This window comes from Oncorhynchus keta, chromosome 18, assembly GCF_023373465.1.
Source record: "Oncorhynchus keta strain PuntledgeMale-10-30-2019 chromosome 18, Oket_V2, whole genome shotgun sequence".
NCBI lineage: Eukaryota > Metazoa > Chordata > Actinopteri > Salmoniformes > Salmonidae > Oncorhynchus > Oncorhynchus keta.
The window spans coordinates 23,185,049-23,191,390 of NC_068438.1; the positions used below are offsets into that span (position 1 = coordinate 23,185,049).

The following is a 6,342-nucleotide window of genomic DNA, read 5'->3' on the forward strand; positions in this document are numbered from 1 at the left end:
TATAACTTCACTTGAGTCATTATTGTTGCTATGAATGTCTTTACTGAGGTACTGTTTACTACTAGAAAGGTTCAGACCCACAGGTTGTAGGATTAATAGCAGAAATTACATTTATTTTGGTCCATTTATTTTGAGGTAACTGAAGTTACTGCCTTCTCTAATGGCCTTCTTATATTTCCAAAGTTCCGTGTCCCTTCATAGAGACAAATCACCTACTGGGTGTAAGTGTGACATGCCAGAACACAGTGTTTTTTTTTTTTTGTCTATTAATGTGTGTGCTTTTAGTGTCTGCAGTAACGGCACTAGAGTATAGACACTTGCAAAGTTAATGTCCGTTTCTTGTTGAACGTGGCAGAGGCCGACTCCTCATTCACAGTCTCAGGCAGCTCCAGGTGTAGATGGATTGATTTCCTCCACTTCTAGTAGTATATCATATTATAGAGAAATACACACAAACTTTTAGACCAACAAGACCACAGAAAGGATAACTTATAATGTAACATAGGCTTTTATGTCAACATAGGAAGCGCTTAAGCAAAATCAACATCATTTGTGTTAATCTGTCACAGGGCCTTATTCATAGCACAAGGGAAAGGGGAAGCAGAGTGGTCCCTGACCTAAGAAATTATGAGATGGCACTCTGTGATGGACTGAACCTTTGGTAGCTCCACAGTCAGCTCTAGGATTCTAGAGAGGTCCCTGACCTAGGAAATGATGAGATGGCACTCTGTGATGGACTGAACCTTTGGTAGCTCCACAGTCAGCTCCAGGATTCTAGAGAGGTCCCTGACCTAGGAAATGATGAGATGGCACTCAGTGATGGACTGAACCTTTGGTAGCTCCACAGTCAGCTCCAGGATTCTAGAGAGGTCCCTGACCTAGGAAATGATGAGATGGCACTCTGTGATGGACTGAACCTTTGGTAGCTCCACAGTCAGCTCTAGGATTCTAGAGTGGTCCCTGACCTAGGAAATTATGAGATGGCACTCTGTGATGGAGTGAACATTTGGTAGCTCCACAGTCAGCTCCAGGATTCTAGAGAGGTCCCTGACCAAGGAAATGATGAGATGGCACTCTGTGATAGACTGAACCTTTGGTAGCTCCACAGTCAGCTCCAGGATTCTAGAGAGGTCCCTGACCTAGGAAATGATGAGATGGCACTCTGTGATGGACTGAACCTTTGGTAGCTCCACAGTCAGCTCTAGGATTCTAGAGAGGTCCCTGACCTAGGAAATGATGAGATGGCACTCTGTGATGGACTGAACCTTTGGTAGCTCCACAGTCAGCTCCAGGATTCTAGAGAGGTCCCTGACCTAGGAAATGATGAGATGGCACTCTGTGATGGACTGAACCTTTGGTAGCTCCACAGTCAGCTCTAGGATTCTAGAGTGGTCCCTGACCTAGGAAATTATGAGATGGCACTCTGTGATGGAGTGAACATTTGGTAGCTCCACAGTCAGCTGGTTCTGTGGCTGCTGAGGCTGGGCTGTCACTGAGCTAGAGATCACCTGGATCGGGTTCTTGGTCTTGTTGCTTTGGTCCCCTGGCCCAGATGATAGCTGGACAGATGTGATGAGCTGCACAGGTGTACTGTTCTCGGTCTGCCCTTCACGCAGAAGGAGATCTGCTGGAACAGGGAAGCTGGGGTCTGGGAGGCTGGGAAATGAATGTCAAAACATTCATCTTTAGCTACAGTACACTTTAAAAAAAAATATTCATACTACATAGTTAGTAGGTATTGCTCAATACATTGTGGCTAAATAATCTCGCCTTTATCTTGATGGTGTCACCTTAATAAAAAATAAAACTGTTCCCTTGAACCAAGGAATGATTACGTAGAGGCCTTACCTGTGTTGGTGGCTGGACTGTTTTAGAGAAACCAGGCGGCACTGCTTGTCCTCTCGGCTGCCCTTTAGCTTACTGCTGCTGACATTGTACTGCTGGGCCAGACGCAGACCATGCTGCTGCTGGGTGAAGCTCAGGGCTAACAGGTGGACCTGGTCCTTCTCCCTCTTGTCCTTCTGAGCCTGCTGCTGCACTGCAGGACTGAACACCACATCCACCTTACTGTAGTCATCGAAGTACAGGGATGACAAGTTGCAGTAAGGGATGAAACAGTTACCGGTTTCATGATAAACCATGGTCAAATTCAAATCTGAAGTGTGGTCGTTTTTTGGGTTTTACAAAAGTGCTGAGGGAAACTTAATCGAAGATGATCATCATCTCTGCAGAACAAGCAAAAGAAAATTGCTGCGAAAAGGGGCAACACTTCAAATCTCTTGAGTCATCTTCGTGACCACCACACACTACTTTATAGCGAATGCAAGGTAAGTTAACTTTTAGCTCAATGCATGATGTGGGGACTTCGGGACGGAGGAAAATGTCATGGTTTGTCTGTCTAACTTGCTAATAGCTTGTCCATAATGTAAACTGAGACTTTCAGTGTCACCTACTGTTGTAAAAACACTACACGTTGTTCTGCTGCTGTATGCATTGTGTGTCTGCAGACTCTATTCACCCATTGCACACGGTAGTTTAGTCACCCAAACAACATATTTTGTTCATTTAAAATCTGTCAGTCGTCGACTTGGTTGTAAAAGTGTTCTAACAGGAAAACACGATATACTCCTATATTTATGTCAATTGTTGGGCTCATTGCAATTACTATAACTGTCTTCTTAAAACACATTTGTATTTCTGTAAATTGAGCACGGGGTCATTGCATATACTCAAATTCAACACAGAAGACAGACAGGGGCTGCGTTCCAAACACTTAAGACACACCCTCGTCCACTCACCCTCGCCTTATGCCCTTGGGGGAATCCCCGTCGCCATCTTGGAGGACGGTCCAAATGATTAGCCAAGCAAAGGACGTTTGCAATGTAAGCCCCTCAGCCCTCATTTTTAGTCGGCTTTGCCAGTATACAATTATGTTCACATCCTCTAAGAAAAGTCAGCGAAAACTTAACAACATCAATGGAGAAGTCAACTTTCAAGTGCAAGGCTTTGTTCTCAGATAATCGCATCGTATTCTTTTGCAGTAAATCCTTTTTAAAATCTGACAACGCAGTTGGTTTAGCAAGATTCTAGGCTTTTGACCCATGTATGTATACTTGTATTGTCATGAATGTTTAATATGACTATTTATGTAGCGATCACCGTATGTTGTCGAATTTAATCCCCCTAACGGGTTCGGTGCGCAGAGAGGTTAACAACAGATACACAGGGAAGGCAAAGAGAGTCATGCACATGGCTTGTTTCATTGACCCCCGCTTCAAAAGTCGCTTTTTAGATGAGCCTGAGGCTGTAAAAGTTGATACTGACAGCTGTGTCCAGGAGGCCTTGAAGCTGGAAAAGTCAGGGAAGAAACACAAAGCACCAGCAGCACCTTCACCACCAACACCCCCACAGCGGCATCAGAGGGGAAAGGCCTGGCTGGGTTGCTGAGAAACATTACCTCAACAAGGCAGCAGAGAGGTGAAGAGGGTCAGATTTCAACCACTCCAGAAGACAGAGTGAAAGAAGAGATCAAGGTCTACCTGTCTCTGCCACCCATTCCAGCAGAAGAGGATCCACTGGTGTGGTGGAGGGGCCCTGCATCAGAGCTGCCTCAAATTGCCAGTGTTGCCAGGAAGCTTTTGTGCATCCAAGCAACCAGCGTGCCATCAGAGTGTTCAGCGCGAGCGGGCACATTTCCAGCTCATTTTAACGATACCGCGATAATACTGATAACCGTAATAATTTTGGTCACTATAACCGTGATATGAAATTTTCATACCCCATTATTTTTATTTCTACTTTGCACATTCTTCCACTGCAAATCTACCATTCCAGTGTTTTACTTGCGATACTGTATTTACTTTGCCACCATGGCCTTTTTTTTGCCTTAACCTCCCTTATCTCAACTCATTTGCTCACATCGTATATAGACTTGTTTCTACTGTATTACTGACTGTATGTTTGTTTTACTCCATGTGTAACTCTGTGTCGTTGTACGTGTTGAACTGCTTTGCTTTATCTTGGCCAGGACGCAATTGTAAATGAGAACTTGTTCTCAACTTGCCTACCTGTGTCACGGATGTCCTCCTCTTCATCTGAAGAGGAGAGGCGAGTAGAATCGGAGGACCAAAATGCGGCGTGGTATGTGTTCATGATGAGTATTTAATCAAAGAAAGCACTGAACACTGAATACAAAAACAATAAACAAATAAAGACCGTGAAGCTAAATGAGAACTGTGCTGACACAAGCAACTAACATAGACAATCACCCACAAACAAACAGTGCAACCCAGGCTACCTAAGTATGATTCTCAATCAGAGACAACTAATGACACCTGCCTCTGATTGAGAACCATACTAGGCCGAAACATACAAATCCCCAAATCATAGAAAAACAAACAGACTGCCCACCCAACTCACGCCCTGACCATAATAAATAAATACAAAACAAAGGAAATAAAGGTCAGAACGTGACAACCTGGTTAAATAAAGGTGAAATAAATACAAATAAATAAAATACCGTTACAATGAAACACCTTTTGAGGTCAAACAGTGTTAGATAACATTGGTATCAAAACCATTAAAAAGTGATAAGAACATCAGCTGTCGTATACAGTTGAAGTCGGAAGTTTACATACACTTAGGTTGGAGTATTTAAAAACTTGTTTTTCAACCACTCCACAAATTTCTTGTTAACAAACTATAGATTTGGCAAGTCGGTTAGGACATCTACTTTGTGCATGATACAAGTAATTCTTCCAACAATTGTTTACAGACAGATTATTTCACTTATAATTCAGCCTGTTCAGCCTATCACAATTCCAGTGGGTCAGACGTTTACATACACTAAGTTGACTGTGCCTTTAAACAGCTTGGAAAATTCAATAAAATTATGTCATCGCTTTAGAAGCTTCTGTTCGGCTAATTGACATAATTTGAGTCAATTGGAGGTGTACCTGTGGATGTATTTCAAGGCCTACCTTCCAACTCAGTGCCTCTTTGTTTGACATCATGGGAAAATCAAAAGAAATCAGCCAAGACCTCAGAAAAAAAATTGTAGACCTCCACAAGTCTGGTTCATCCTTGGGAGCAATTTCCAAATGCCTGAAGGTACCCCGATCATCTGTACAAATAATAGTACGCAAGTATAAACACCATGGGACCAGGCAGCCATCATACCGCTCAGGAAGGAGACGCGTTCTGTCTCCCAGAGATGAACGTACTTGGTGCGAAAAGTGCAAATCAATCCCAGAACAACAGCAAATGACCTTGTGAAGATGCTGGAGGAAACAGGTACAAAAGTGTCTATATCCACAATAAAACGAGTCCTATATCAACATAACCTGAAAGGCCGCTCAGCAAGGAAGAAGCCACTGCTCCAAAACCGGCATAAAAAAGCCACACTATGGTTTGCAACTGCACATGTGGACAAAGATCGTACTTTTTGGAGAAATGTCCTCTGGTCTGATGAAACAAAAATAAATCTGTTTGGCCATAATGACCATCGTTATGGAGGAAAAAGGGGTATGCTTGCAAGCCGAAGAACACCATCCCACCCGTGAAGCACGGGGTTGGCAGCATGATGTTGTGGGGGTGCTTTGTTGCAGGAAGGACTGGTGCACTTCACAAAATGGATGGCATCATGAGGAAAGAAAAGTACGTGGATATATTAAAGCAACTCAAGACATCAGTCAGCAAGTTAAAGCTTGGTCGCAAATGGGTCTTCCAAATGGACAATGACCCCAAGTAAACTTCTAAAGTTGTGGCAAAATGGCTTAAGGACAACAAAGCCAAGGTATTGGAGTGGCCATCACAACACCCTGACCTCAATCCTATAGAAAATGTGTGGGCAGAACTGAAAAAGTGTGTGCAAGCAAGGAGGCCTACAAACCTGACTCAGTTACATCAGCTCTGTCAGGAGGAATGGGCCAATATTCACCCAACTTATTGTGGGAAGCTTGTGGAAGGTTACCTGAAACGTTTGACCCAAGTTAAACTATTTATTTTTGGGGGACAATGTGAACATATTTTCCCTACACCTCTTATGAAACAGGTTACAGTCCAGATAATTATGCAGAAATACAGGTTTGTGTTCTGCAGGACAACAGTGACTCTTGGTACCTCCTCCTTCATGAATGTCTGTCTCCAGTTTCCCTCCACATACAGGCACAGGCTTGTTCTCATCACCAGGGTTAGGGATGTGCTTCCAGCCACTCGCATTGATGTACAGCAAGCCTTTCTTTGTCTCCTGACACAAACAATAAAGCAACTGTTCAGCCTCTTTATAGTTCACACCTCCATATTATTAGCCAGCATTGCACAGTCAAACGTGCACTGCAAACA

General features: G+C 43.4%; 1 pseudogene; it reads right to left on the reverse strand.

The window, feature by feature from the left end:
- LOC118371694 (PIH1 domain-containing protein 2-like) lies at window positions 1-6,300 on the reverse strand (annotated as a pseudogene).
- Between the last annotated feature and the right edge of the window lie 42 nt (window positions 6,301-6,342).